Source organism: Aquila chrysaetos, chromosome 3, assembly GCF_900496995.4.
Source record: "Aquila chrysaetos chrysaetos chromosome 3, bAquChr1.4, whole genome shotgun sequence".
Classification (NCBI taxonomy): domain Eukaryota; kingdom Metazoa; phylum Chordata; class Aves; order Accipitriformes; family Accipitridae; genus Aquila; species Aquila chrysaetos.
In genome coordinates this window covers 69,383,185-69,399,423 of record NC_044006.1, presented here as the reverse complement: position 1 = coordinate 69,399,423, position 16,239 = coordinate 69,383,185, and positions in this window count along the sequence as shown.

The window sequence follows — 16,239 nt, the reverse complement described above, 5'->3', positions numbered from 1 at the left end:
TTTTGGTAGTTCCCAATCAGTCTGCCTTTAGCATCAAGGAAACAGCAGATCGGTGGGATTTGGAATTTTAAGTCCCAGTTCCTTATAAGGCTTTATTGCAAAATAAGTAACAATCACACTAGCATATGTCTAGCATATACATGCAAGGAGTCCTCTTTTGCCAGGTTCCTCCTGACAGAAGCTGGCAAGGTAACTAGTGAACACACTAAACTGTATGAAGAAAAACCTTACAAATGTTTCACCAATTTGTTTTTCCAATTTGTTTTGTTTCATTTGCAAAGTGTTTATTCATAAAGATTTATCAGATGGTGAGAACACACTTTTCCATTTTCCCAAACAACGCTGTGTTCTGCCCTCTGAACATCCAGGACGTTTGATTTTGCTGTGTTATCTAAGTGACTCAGACTGGAAAGATCTCCCCCCTGCAAGTTTTGGATCATCATGCACAAAATATTCTAGGTCACTTTGGTGTTCAAGCCAAAATTCAAATGCATTGATACCTAATAAATACTTCACAGGTATACTTTAGATATTGTACACTGCCCTGGCAAAAGGATATTACATTGCATTTATACTGTAATGAGGAACAAATAGATTCTTTCCACATGGAGCTCTGACTTCATAAAGTCTGACAGATAAACCATATCTGTGTGGGAGGTCAATAACTAGACTTCTCTGGTTTTTCTTTTCTTCTTTCATTCTTCCAGTTCCTTCATCCATGTAAGTTATTCCTTCTGTAGCACCTCCTTTTCCCATCCTTCCTGGAAAGAATGTTCAAATGCTTTCAACACAAGAATACACCATAAAAATTATCAAAAATCTTGAAAATCGGGGATCTTATTTACTGGTGGGCTGAAAAAGAAACAAAATCAGTGTGATGCTATCAGAAATAATTGAAAAACAGAATGGGAAAAACAGATGACTATAGCCAGTGTGGATCTGATAAACGCTGATATTAAACAGATTTGGATATAATTTGCCTGAGATTTAAGAAGGCCTTTTGATATCCTAATCTAAAAGTTAAACATCCCCAGCACTGGGAAGGAGCTGTTTATTGGACTGGGGGGATATCAAAGAAAGAAGGCGCTTGTGAATGGAAAAGTGTAGGGCAAAGGGAAGTGATTAGCAGGTCACCACAAGGATCAATATGAGGACAGTTTCTGCTCACACTGGATATAACATAAAATAAGAACACACAATGTGGCAGAAGAGCTTAGCAATAATTAAAGAAAAGGATGGGAGCAGTATTAAGTTTGGTGTCAATAATTTTGCAAGTGATCTGAACAAACTAGGAAACCATATGAGAAAATTGTTGGCTTCCTTATTGCAACCTGCAGAAATGCAGGTTAAAGAGACTTTTTACAACAGTAAAATTAATAAAACAAAAAATTTTCTATGCTACAGAACTTTGCAAGAAAGCTCCTCCTGATGAGTAAGTACAGTTTTATCATAGCATCATAAAATCATTTAGGTTGGAAAAGACCTTCAAGATCATCAAGTCCAACCATCAATCATGCCCACTAAACCATGTTCTGAAGTGCCTTGTCTATGTGCTTTTTGAATACCTCCAGGGATGGTGACTCAACTACTTCCCTGGGCAGCCTGTTCCAATGCCTGACAACCCTTTCAGTAAAGAAATTTTTCCTAATATCCAATCTAAACCTTCCCTGCTGTAACTTGAGGACATTTCCTCTCGTCCTATCTCCAGCCACCTGACAGAAGAGACCAGCACCCACCTCACTACAACCCCCTTTCAGGCAGTTGGAGAGAGCGATGAGGTCTCCCCTCAGCCTCCTTTCCTCCAGACTAAATAACCCCAGTTCCCTCAGCCGCTCCTCATAAGACTTGTGCTCCAGGCCCCTCACCAACTCGGTTGCCCTTCTCTGGACACACTCCAGCAACTCAACGTCCTTCCTGTAGTGAGGGGCCCATAACTGAACACAGGACTCGAGGTGCAGACTCACCAGTGCCCAGTACAGGGGAACAATCACCTCCCTGCTCCTGCTGGCCACACTGTTTCTGATGCAGGCCAAGACGCTGTTGGCCTTCTTGGCTACCTGGGCACACTGCGGGCTCATATCCAGCCAGCTGTCAACCAGCACACCCAGGTCTTTCTCTGCTGGGCAGCTTTCCAGCCACTCTTCCCCAAGCCTGTAGCGCTGCATGGGGTTGTTGTGATCCAAGTGCAGGACCCGGCACTTGGCCTTGTTGAACCTCATACAATTGGCCTCAGCCCATCGATCCAGCCTGTCCAGATCCCTCTGTAGAGCCTTCCTACCCTCGAGCAGATCAACACTCCCTCCCAACTTGGTGTCATCTGCAAACTTGCTGAGGGTGCACTCGATCCCCTTGTCTAGATCATTGATAAAGATATTAAACAGAACCGGCCCCAATACTGAGCCCTGGGGAACACCACTTGTGACCCGCCACCAACTGGATTTAACTCCATTCACCACAACCCTCTGGGCTCGTCCATCCAGCAAAGAGTCAGTTTATTTTCTCCTGATTGCTTCTGTTTCAGTGCTTAGCAACTCTTAAGGAGAATTATAGCAGTAGTAAAAACACATACATATCCTGATATTTACATGCAATGAAGAATCTCCGTCTTCACTTAACCTTCTCAATAGGTATAAGAAAAATGGTCTACAAAATGGTGTTGGTATACAAAAGCAAATTACAAGATAACATTGCCTTCACTGGTGCAGGGACCAGTCCTTTATTTGCAAAAAATTTCATGGGCCATATTAACAAAAAATTATCACATACCTGAAAATATATAGCTATAGATAACAGTTCCTCTTAGAACTACTAATTTAAAAATGGTTTGAGAAGCTGAGGTTTCATTCAGAGGCTTTGGAAACAGAAAAACATATACAATATTTGAATAATTAAATCATTTGGGATGCCTACATGCTTCAGCTGGGTCATCTCTAAAGATACTACACTGAATAAACTGTCACAGCCCACCATTGAAAGCTCCTAGCAAAGACTATGCAAGCAATATACCTCAGACACTGACCTCCCTAACTCACTCTCATTGCAGGTAACCTGTCATGATGCCACAAGGTCAAATCTGGAAGTGGATCTTGCCTACATTCAGATGTTTAAGTATACGTTAAATGAACAGGCTGGCTCACAGGCTGGAAGTTAAGCACATGCTCAAGCATTTTTTTCAGATAAGGTCCTGAGTGACAATGCACTCATTACGTAGGAAATGTCAGTTTTAAGCAAACTAAAAGCACAGGCCAGGCCCTAAGAAAAGAAGAGTTTTAGCATAACTAAATCTGGCCACCCTCTCTTCCACAATTGAAGTATAGATACAGACATGATTTGAACTGCTTTGTTTTCCACTCAAACGATGACGGGCTTGGTCACTGACTGTGTTTTACTAGTCCCTTCAGGATGAACAATCTAATGGGGTAAAAGTAAGAGATTTGCTAGGAAATCTTCTAAGGTTCAATTCTTTCACTTACTTTTTCTGCATCTGTTTTGTTCTACTACAGATCACCACTTAAAGTCCTCTTCCAATTCACTGAATATAACCAAATAAACAAGTCAAATCTTTTCCTCTAGCACTAGGTTTAAGAAGAGTATTATAACACTTTTCCTATATACCTACCTAAATACAGAAATCTTCATTTCTATACTTAAAAGCCATGTCACAGTAATATTATCCTTAACAATAACATCCTTATTCCTTAGTAGCTGGAAAGGAAGACCATCTTCTACAGACCAGTAAGCAAGAATGACATTAACTTGACCTACAAGAAAATTCTATTATTAGAAGCACTAAGAATACAACTGTGAAAATGAGCAATAAGCAAAATTTCCAGTTAAATACATTTGGAAGTGAAGCACACTGATTACAGTGTCAAACAAAAAAGATGGATAGTCTTCAATTTAGAAAGCCAACTTTTTTTTATATTATTACAAGCATTTTGGGGGAACTCATCATCTTACACCTGTTCTAGAAGTAGCCTCAAACAATACAGAAGTCACCTTTGGGTTTCAAACTGCTATTTAAAAAAACCCCAAACATAAAAAGGCTTTTGATGATGCCAGAGGAAACCAAATTTGCATGTGGAGCAGAACTAACAAGGACTGGAGTAAATCAAAATTTGTATTCCTAAGGGGGTTAGGAGGCACTACAAAAGTAATGAACAAAACATTCAAACATTCTCATCACCAGAAGATTACAGCTTACAGTAGAAAATGCACTGTCTGCAGAGGGCAGTGCTCTTAAACAAGGCTGCCTCAGACTTCCCATTAGACAACCATCTTTCCAGGAGTTCCCAGCTTCCTCAAACTGTAATGGTTTGAGCTGAAAGTTTTGAAAATAGCTCTAAGGCTGAAGTTTTTGAGAAATGTTGACCTAAAACAATTCTGCTCTTTCTCAGTGATTAGAAGATGAATACATTGCTTCCCCATTCCCCCTGGCCCCCCCCCCCCCCTGCTTTTTTTTTTTTAAAACACCTTTTACAGCTGTTTGACAGACATGTTACAGCTCCCTCCATGACAGATCAGGATTTGGAAACATGGCAGTTACCATGGTGCCAATATTCTGTTGTTACTGTGAAAATGTCCACAAATTCAGCCAAGTTATGAGCTTCTACAAATCTGCCCACACAGACTGAGAGGAAATTTTGATTGTATAGAAGGTAATAAGCAAGCTCCACCCACTTAAAGCTGTTGGGCCAGCTGGAGCACGTGTGCCACATCCTCCCAAATTGCAGGTCCATCCCCTGGCAGAGGTTTGCCTGTGTGCAGCCACCAGGCCCACTGCCTAGGAATGAAAGCAGTAAATTTTCTCCCTCCTGCACTTTTCATTGCCTCCGTCTGTTATCCTTCCCCTCCTTGGTCATGGTTAGAAAGGAATATTGCAAATTATCACAGTGGAATGAGAATCACGCAGAAAAGTTTGGGGATGATTCAATAAAGCAGCTTGATTACAAAGTGCACAGCAGAAGTTGGGCCACGTAACAAAGAACAACAAATGGCCCCAGACTGTCCAGTGCATCCAAGGATTTTGGCCTTGCCAGTGTCTCAGACAATCAGTGTGTTTCTAGGTGCAGCTTTACAACCGCCTTCCCAACAATTTTGAAGTTTTCTTCCCTTCCAAAGGATGATATTATAAACATTAAAGCTTGTGGGGCACGGGGGGAGAACCACCCAGCACTCTGGAATCCCACCATAACTTCACTTCAGCACCTCGGTAGTTTTTAACTATTAGATGTTCATCCAAGTGAAGCCATTTCATTCACTGTACCAAGAGGCCAATAATGTGGGAACCCATCACAGCTATGCAGGAAATTAGACTGCCATCTTTAAGCTCCTCTCTCATTTACAGCAGGAGTTGAAAGACAGGTAGTGCATGAGGAAAGGAAAAAACATGGTCTTAAGGTTAAAAAATGTCATCCTCAAGTATTGGAGTCTGCTCAGCTTTGACCACAGACTCTATGATGCTGAAAAGATCACCCTGAACTTTTCACTGCTGAACTCTGGCTGTCTGGCCCTTACTTTCCGAAAATCCAGATTTTCTGGGATCACAGAATCTGATTTATGAAAGGGCTGAGAACTCAGAACTGCAGGAGCAGTCAGCTACACATCTGCTTTTGCTACAAGAAGTTCAAAGTATTCTGAAATGTGTCAGGTTTAAAGCATCTCAAATTGGATTGATAAAATTAGTGACCACTTTTACCTTGCATTTCACCATTTTTTCTGTCCCTGTATGTTAAATAGCAAAAACACATTAAACAGTGATTAATCAACTACCGTCTTATGGTAGCACTATAGAAAGGTACTTGAGGAAGTCGATAATCATGCATTCAATGCTGGACAGAATGGTGTGCAGCAAATAACTCAGTGGCATACACTGAGCAATTCAGATAAAAAGAAACATTTCATAAAGCTCCTATTCAGTGGTGTCTATTGTATATGTTAAAGGCGCAGACGTCTCATAGAAAAAAGTAGCTCTGCAATCATGTAATTTAATATCCCTGTCAGGATGTGGATGAACAATTGGAAAAATTACCAGAATTAAGATTGCCTATGTATTTTGTTTTCTCTACACTTGACTTTACAACCTTAACACTGTTGTAACAAAGCATGGCTTACCAAAAAACATTTTTGCACTTTTGAGTATTTCCATGTCAGGGATCTTTTTGTATTAAAGTCCTACTAATACTAAAAAAAAACCCCAGGAACTTTAAAAAGTCACTGAACTTTTTATTCAAAAATACTAGTTTATTATACATTTCCAGTAACTTGGAATGCTGAACCTGCCTTTCAAAAGTACATGAAAATGCTATCATTTATCACGTAAGGGTCTAAGACCATGTTTAGTGACCCGTTTAGGAGGGTATGGGGGTAGAGGCCAGGAATCTGAAACTATCCTCTTTAAAATGTCTCCCTTCTTTAACTTGAATCAATTAAGGAAATGGTTTGCCATTAAACTATGGCTCTCCCACACACCATTTAAATACACACTTGACTCCCATTGAAATGGTCAGTTCAACTTAAATTAGATTGAACTGTGCATAAACAAAAGGCTACTGGAGAGCACAAAACTCCCATAGCACCCTCTACTGATAAAGAGGGAATGGGATTAACGTTCATACAGAGCAATTCCACAGAACAGGCAAAGTAACAGAGAAAAGTGAAAATGGGTTTTCATTGCAGTTCAGAATTTAAGCTGCTGCTTTATAAAGGGACCCTTTCAAGACATTTACACTCAAAGGCCCAATCCTGTAGTCCTTACTCTGGCAAAATTCCAGCTGAAGTCAATGGGAATATTGCCTGTGTAAGGACTATTCAAAATTAGTCAAACTGTCTGAATATCATTCAATCAGCTCTAATCACTGCATTGAGAATAAAGGCCGTAATTTTGGCATTTTTTGTCACTTTAAATTCTTCAACAAATACTTGCATTATTCTCTGTAAATCATCTTGCCAAGCAGTATTTGTCAAATAATTGGACAATTTTTTTCCATCAACCATTGAATAAATTATGAATAACAAGCACTGATTTAACCATGTGACTCCCATCAGTCAATTCTTAAGTTTCCTATGAAGGGCTTAACTGGGGGTTTTATTGGTGGCTTAAACATTAGGGAAAATCTCATTCAACAAGAACTGCTCAGCTACCTTTCCACCAGCATTGACAGCGTAAAAGCTAAACCTAAATTGTGATTTACTTTTTAATTGTATGGACTACCATAAATGTTAGCATATTTTTCTGAGAGAATGTCTGATTTTATTCATTCTTCCAAATCTGAAGTATAACCTTTAGAAAAAAAAAAATATGCAAAGCTCTACTTAGGAGAGATGATATATGTAAAGAGAATTAATGTTTGTTAGATTAACAGATATACTTGGAATAAATATTTATTTTCTCTCAGGCACATAAGCCTCACACAAGCACAATAGCTACAACACTACCACATTATTAGCAACAGCATTTGTGTCTCCTATACAACAAATCTTTTACTGGTTCTTCCACCTTTGAGATAAACTCTAATTAGAAATATCAGGGTCATTAGGAAATTTTAAAGGGAGGATAAAGATGCAGCTTTACTATCTTTTAACTCTCTTTTAATAAGAAATTAAAATAGAAATTAAATACACATTTAATAGGCATTTAAAATAGAAATTTAAAATTTCTATTAAAAATTAATAGGGAGAAAAATTAATTTAAAACTAGAAATACTAGGGCATCAGAGTCCAACAACCGCCCAGCAACCAGTCTCTAAAATATTAAGTGAATTCTGGGTTAGAAGAAGAAAAAATCCCTTAAAAAGATCTATTATTGTGCAATACAGTGCTAAGAGAAAAATCTTGGTTTTATCTGAACTTGTATAGCAGCCATAGTTACTATTACAATCAACAATCATTTTGGATACTAATAATCTCATCTGAAACTGTTCTTCAGGAACACCTGTCCCCCCAAAATAGCATATACTCTGTCAAGCTGGATATGCACACAGGGCAATGATAGCTATAAACAATGCCAAGCAAATACATAGCCAGGGTCTTAAGGTATACCTCTCCTCTCCTCTCTGAGATGAGCACACTGAGTCCTTGAACAACTTTCCACTCAGGCCAAAACAAAAAAAAATAATAATAATGTGAGGAGGCAAGGGCAAATGAGAAGATGAGCAAGAAAGATTGTGATGAGAGTTTATAAAGCAATCGTGATTGGTAAAACAAATTGAAATCTTATAGGGAAAAAATTAATTATAGAAGGAATTACTACTCTGTGCAGTAGCTTGCCCTACAGAAGCAACGTGGAATCCCTCTCTCTCTCCCCCGTGTGGATGTATCTATATGCATGTTTTCTTGCATCTTATTAACTCATTAACTTTGTGTTTCCCTCTCATTAATTCACCTTTTATTTCAGGTAGTATCAGGAAGTGCAATTAGCTGCATCAAGCACATCTTCACTATGCAAATTATTTAGCTGGTAACTATGTTTATAATTAAGTGGTTTAACACCACTTTATTACATCTTTTCAGTTTCTTACAACCTTGCCAAACTTCAATTGTTTTCCATGCCAGGTTTCTGTCTCAGGAAGAAAATTTTCTGGAAAGTTTCTGTAAAAACCTTCTATTGTCTACATACAAAAGCCTGTGCCTTTCACTGATATTGTTGGTGTGACAGTTACAGAAAAGATAAAATTTGGGTATGTCCTTCTACATATCTCAAAGGAGTCTTGTCAGAGTTGGCAGATTTAAAGCCTCTGTCTACTGCTAACATGTTCCATCCTCCCAGAACTCTGAAAATAAAACCACATCAACCATATTTTAACCCCAGCAGTTGACTGTTCTCTGTTCTTGTCCTAAAAGTCTACACAGGACTTCTTCTGCAACCAGGGGATACCAGCATAAGAAGCACAGGGACTGAGATCAGAAAAGCTATGACTTTTAGTCTTACACTGCAGCCTAAGATCTGTGGATACACGTCTGGGCATTACAACCCAGGCAGTTTAACAACACAGCCAAGTCTGCCTTAAGCTCAGTGTGAGCCAACCACGTAAGTGTTAACTGAGTTTTCCAGAAAGATTTTACAGCTCCTACTAAGCTGTACGTTGCAGAGACTTAGAGGAAGGAGGCGAGTTCCCCACCATAAAGCTAATTTGGGCGTAACGGCAGACGAGCAGGCACATCTTGACAGCAGTATGGGCATTCGAGCTGCCTCCTGCGCTCTCACTGCTCCCCTTTTTGCTCTTTGGTACCTAGGCAGAATAGTTAAAAAAACCTCCCTGATGCCAGTGGAGTATAGAATAGGAACTGGGAGAAGGTAGGAGAAAGGGCTAGACTGGAACAGACTGGGATAAGACAGGAGAAATCTGTATTCTACAGCAAAAAATAGGAAGCAACTTTGCATTGACTGTAAAAACTGATCCTAACCAACACTCAAAAAAGAACACATCTCTAAAGACACACATGGTGTCAATTCTGGCACTCCCTAACCTTTGCAGCCTTCCTTTTGTAATTACGTTGGTCTTTTACTGTAGGTCTCTGGTATAATGGCCCTGGTTTTTCATATTAAAAAGACATCGGGGTAGATTCTCTGCCGGTGTAAATTGGCACAGTGCCACTGATTCTAGTGGAACCATGCCAATTTTCATCAGCTGCAAATCTGGACCATTCTTGCTAATTTACGTGTAAAGAAGCTCCCCACATGCCTCTAATCATTTCTATTTTCCCCCTTGACCCTTCCTGTGTTTGACGTTGGGTTTTTATCTTAGAAACGTAGTGATAAAATGCTTTATTTTGTTTCATCAGCAAATTGGGATGTCATTAGTCACCACTTCTAGCCTCTCCTCCAAACACAGATTCACAATAGGGTGCAGCACAAAAAGCTCTGCAACAGTGCTATCCCAGGCTGCTATACCTCCATGGTTTGGCATGGTGCAGGAAGGGAACACATAGTGCAGCTTGCACAGCATCTCAGGTAATAAGACCTGCTTACAGTGCTGCGTCAGAACAAGAGGTGGCACATGCTTTGTCTCGATGGCAATTTAAACACAGCCACAATGATCCTTGGACATTCCACTGACTGATTTATTTTTCTGATGCAATACCTTGCTTTCTATCACCAACCTGGTTTTTCCCCACATTGGCTTTATTTGCATCACCTTAACTATCAAGTTCTTTTTTTATGATTAGCTGTGTCACTAGCTACTGTCTAAAAACCTTGTCTAGTAATTTTTGTGGAACTCACATCTTTTTGATAAAACTATAGATGTACTTGTATTGCCAACCTTCTCCATTAAATTGTTAACCTTTAAAATATACTATAAAGCTTGAACAGCAAGATACACTGTTGCAACAGCCACCTTATTTTTCCTTAGAATTATACTCCATCCAGGTTCTTTATAGGTTGGATTTTTTTTTATCTTTAACGATTTTATCAATTAAGTTTCCTGACACCAAAGAAAGGTTCACCATTCTAATTCCTGGAATCATTCTCAGAACCATTTCCCCCAAAACAGTTTTGTAGGCAAATGGCTACCTTCAGTTTTCCTCTATTGTACCACATTTTGCTGATTAATTACCTAAGTTTTAATAGGAATTCAGTTAGCAATTCGTTAGCTCCTTCAGATTCCTTGGATGAATGCCACATGTTCTGACTTTCACTGTCATTTCATTCCATGGGTTGTTGCAAACCCTGTATATACATCACTGCTTTTGGCAACATTTGCTGTTTGTAAATAGTAAATGCTAAGGCAGGCAGTTTCTTATGATCTGCTCTGCTGAAGTTCTAAGCAACCAAAATACTTTGTTTCTGCATAAGCTCTTTGTCTTTTCAGTTAGTTCCCTTTGTGCCCTGGTGACTCCTCATGCATTTCCAGCACATTATCACTGTAATACTAAACATTCTTCAGATTTCCTCTAACTTATTTGAGATTAATCACACTTGTATTACAGGGATGTGGCTTTGAAATAATAATAAAAACCTATTATTTAAAATACACAACAAAAGTCGCATTCCAAGTTTGAGATGTGTTACAAACCTTAGGCTTATAAGGTGTTTAGTTTAAATTGTGTTGTATATCACATTTTGACATACATCAAATGGTGTCATCTACCTCTATTCACACCCTCCTTAAAATCCCATTGGAGAAGAAAACCGTCTTTGCTTTGTGCTCTTTACTGTCATACTTAACCTATTCAAGGCAGTATTTAGCCCAGATATTCTCTCATGGTCCCATACACTCTTCACTTTTCTTGCCTGAAAAAAACCTATGGGCCTTATAGAACAGCCTCCCACTTCCACATCCTGATCTGTCTTTCCTACACAGTATACAGAAATGAATTATTGTACCTCATTGATTTTTTTCATAAGCACCATATTTCACAAGTGATAAATTATACCTATATTATCTTGATGCCAGCCATTAAGCCCTACCCAGAGTTTCCTTTAAGCTCCTTATATTAGTATTTGCAAGTTTTATTATTTTATTGAAATGTTCCTCTTTAGAGGTGTCTTTTCACCTTTGCTGCACCGCAGCTGCAGCTGCTTACCATATTGCCTATTCCTGAGTATATTTTGCAAAGATGAGATGTCTGGGAAATTTTCATCTGAAAATAGCAAGAGGAGAAAAGCAAAATTAGGGAAAAATGCTCTTTCTTGTGAAGAATGTTTTTTGTTGCATACACTTTTGTTCTATAAGGAAACGTATAGTACTAAGCAAGAATAAGAGATATTTTTGCTTTGTATAAGTTGTTGATGAAACAAAGAACAGAATACTATATTGTTCAGGTATCTTAATTTTTTAAAGTTGAAAATTTGTATAGTGCACTGGATGGAAAAAAGACAGGAAAATATTCTAGGCCTAGGCAAATGTCTCAAGAGCGGTCTGACAAACCCAATTTATTCAGATTAGCAACAAAAATTGAGGGATGACTTGATGACATTGTTAATGTATCTTTTCAAGGAGAAAATACCAGTTAATAAAGAGCTCTTCAGCCTAGCTGAGAAAGGCATAAAAAGAGCAAATGGCTAGAAGCTGATGCCAGACAAATTCAAATGAGATATACTAAAGAGTAACAGTCATGATAATTAACCACTTGAACAAACAACCTCCCTAAGTAATAAGATTTTTAGATGAAAACTGAATGGCTTTCTGAAAGATAAGATTTAAACAAATGGTTTAAGTTTTAAACTTTGCTAACTGCATAAAATTCCTTGCACAATCTTAGAAGGTCAGACTGGATGATCAAATTGTGCCTCAAACCTGAAAGTTTTAACATGTGGCAAGACATAACTTTCAGAATCACACAACCATTCAGAACAACTGCTTGTTTCTTATAATTGTGGTTTTTGCATTCTCTTAAAACAGTAATTTTGTGAAAGGGTTTTCTAACCCTCTGTCTTGTTACACAAAAGGTTAAGTTCCCTACAGACAGATCAGGTAAAAAGCAGGTAAACGTTGCATTTAAAAAAAAAACATGGCTGTTTCAAATAGCATTTAACATAAAAAGAGAGAGAGGGAGAAAGACACAAAAATGCCAGCACTAGAAGTATTAAAAGCATGCTCTGAAAACCTCTGTGATGACAGTTTGAAGAAAGCAGCTTTTATATGCTACTGAGCCCACCTCTACAATGTCTTTTAAATGCAACTGTTTACCTAGAAAATATAAGCAAGGGCCAGAATCTGGACTAGAAGAGGCACCTTTTGATTGCAGACACTGAACTGAATCCTTAACTAATAAATTGTTCCACACCTTTGTCTGAAACAAGAAAAGCAAAGGTCTGCATTTTCTCACAAGAATGCACAAGCCCCCTCAAAAGCAATATGGTTTTCTACATCTAAGTCTCAGTATTTGTTGACTTAAAGAGTTTGTATGAATGACAATGCACATCACTGGTTTGTTACTTCTGTCATCTGTGCTACTGAGTGTACCTTGACTCAGATCAAAGTTGAAAGCTTCTTAAAAGATACACAAACCACAACGTGACAAATAGCATGCTTTGTTTGACACAGCAAACAAGAAATTACTTTCATCAACCCAGGAAAAGAATCCTGTGTTTTCAGTGCTAATTCTGAAGACCACAGTGATGGAACCAGCTTTACTTCATCTTCAAGGAATGAGGACCTCTCCAAAGACAAACAGAGAGGAAGAAACAATATCAGTGCATTAAATGCTGACAATGGTATGAATTTGAGGCTTGTACTCTACAGTACACATTTGTAGAAAATTCACCTTTTACATAATTAAACGGATTCCCCACAAAGTGGAAAATGTCTCCATTAAGCAAATATTCATCTAACCGGAAATTACAGATCAGAACATACACAGCACTTCACAAATACATCCAAAACTAAACATTCATATCTCTACAGCATTACACAACCTAGTACCATACACACTTAATACACAGGCATCAGAAATATTGAAAACCAGATCTTTTGTTCTTTTTACAGTAACACTACCTAAGTAATTTCCAATGCATTCTTATAAAATAGTTGAGTTTTTACAAACATAAAGCACTTCAGATCTATAAATCCTTACTAGTATGTGTATTATTGGAGTAAAAAAATTTCCACTGACATATGCTCAATAAAAATCAATGGTCATGCATGAAATCACATTGGCTTGGAATCTAATTTGTTCTAAAAATGTACATACACAAATTTCCCCTTAAATTAAGCTTTTTCTCCCCGAGAAGGAAATAATATTTACTTAACAGAACAGATTTTGAAGCCCACTATAAACCAGTGACAGCTTTTTCACTGACTTGAAGGGGCTTTAAATGGGACCTAATAACACCTCTACTACCCTTACAAACTAAAACTATGCAGCTTTCCTACCGAGTTGGAAGCACATGCCTGAAAGTTAGCAGAAACTGACAGAAAATGCAAACAGTAAACAAATAGCACAACAATGAAAAATACATAGTATGTGTGCACACATAGGTATAAACAAATATATATATTTAAGATATATGTGAACAAATAGTAAACGAGGTAAAACACTTTCAAACTTCTGAGAAGAAAGAGCAGACACTGTATTTTTTTATAATTAAGGATGTCTGACTCAGTTGTCTTAAAAAAAAACCTTTAACTGGGCAACTACAAAGCTCTGCGACAGTGTTCCTTGCTGAGTCAAAGGCATGGCTCACATGTGCAGATTTGCCAAAACCTGCCTTCCTCAGCCAGCAGAAGTATTTCAAGGTGGAATTCCTTGTTAATGCATTCAGACTCAGCTCTCATCATTTATGACAGCAGTGCATTTGATTCTTAGAAGAAGTAGTGGCTTGTACACTTTCAGCAGCATAAATGTCCTTATTTCCAGTGGCAGGGCGGGGAAGGGAGGGTGGGGGGAAAAACTGTATCTTTACACATGCAAAGGTCATTACCCATCCCATTCACTGTCCACACCCTGGAGCTTGGTTTGGAGGCAATAACACAGCCCAACATCACTGTAACAATATTACATAACAACCGTTCCAGAGATAAGCTTACAAAAGGTATAGCACTCACCATTCTTGCCATTTACAACACAGGCTACACTTACTGTGTCAATATACATTTTTAAAACATGTTCTTTTAAAGCCGCCATTCAAATGTTGATCAATTTGAAGTAACCTCCGTAAAAGTACTACATTCCTTTCAAATATATTAATATTTGTATTACACTCCTCTAACATGGCAAAGTGTAAAAACATATTACAGACAATATCATGGTATAAAGACCCAGTTTCAGTGAAACTCATTGCAGTTGCTATACTAGAAAGTTTACTTCAAACCTTTGCCCTAGCATTGCTGTTTCTCTATCAAATTTATTCAGCCCACACAATTTATTAGCTCTTCCTGAAAAGTTACTCTCCTGCCACTGATAGCAGCAGGCCACCTGCCTCTGCTAATTAGCAGCGCCATGCTCAGTTGCAGCTCTACAAGAAGAAAATGGATTGGCTCTTCAGCTAGTGCATTTTGTTCTAGAAGACCGGAAGCTGTTGAATCTGCATCTTACTCCTTCAAAAAGGTTTTAAAACTTACTACACTGCATGGTACCTCAGATGAGTGCTGCTAACCTGTGGCTAAAATTCTCATTTTTCCTAAATCTTCTTAAAAAGAATTCTGTAAACCTCAACCATTCTAGACAGATCCATGATTTCAGCACTATTTAAACACACAATTAACATTTTAAAATTATACACATAGATAAAAACAGGTATCATTAGTCACTTATTAGTCACCTTCAAAACAGGCAGCATGTTCATTATGTTAATGTCCTTGGAGTGTTTAAAGCAACCTTTTGCATTTGAAGTGGAGGCTCTTGGTAAAAGGTGGCACTTAATAAGAAACGGCAATTACTGACGCATCTCCAGAAGACTGCAGTATGAATTTTAATTTCTTCCTGACCATGTATCAGCTAAGGCTAATACAGCCATTTTAGTTTAGAAGCAGTAGGAAGTACAGTAAAAGTGAAAACCAAAATAAGAGACAACACTAATCTCTGAGTTTCAATTAAGGCCCAGCACCTCTGGATTAAAGGCTTATTTTAATGAAACGCCTTAATTAAGCATACATGTGTATAGGATCACCTTAATGAGGTATGACAGAAATAGAGGAGACAGCAAACATTATTTTAAAAGAAGCTTATTAGCAACATTAAGATACTCAGTCAAGGATTCCTAAAAAAAAAAAAAAAAAAAAAAGTAATGCAATACTGAAAAGACACAAGAAAGCTGGACCAAGTTCAAGCATAAAACAGTGAAACCAAAATAGGTACGAGAGGTACTTTTCAGTATCTTTGTATTCAAATTAATACATACTAATGATTTTTCTACACATAATGGGTTTATTTTTGCAAATATTACAGAATTTACACTTTAATTTAAATTTTAGACAGCAGAAAAACAAGTTTTCTACTTTATTTGCAGATTAAAATTTATTACTAAAAATCTTTAAAAGTTTATATTGTAAAATATCCCTTTATGGTATTACTGAGTCAGGTCTGGTGTCAGGTTAACTTGCAAGTTCACTTTAAAAACAATTATTTTATCTTTTTGTTCCTGTCTTTAGAAACAATCAGTGATTTAATGTCATTTTAAAGATAGCCACTTCAGTTGCTTTTTACATCTTCCCCTGCAGTACACAGAGGTATTCTCATTTGCAGATTTGACTTTAAAGTGATTACTTATAATTATAGAGAAGTGCATCCAGTGGATTAATCATTCCATTTATACGCTGCTCGAAGGATTACTCTCAGGACAGCCTCACTGCTTTT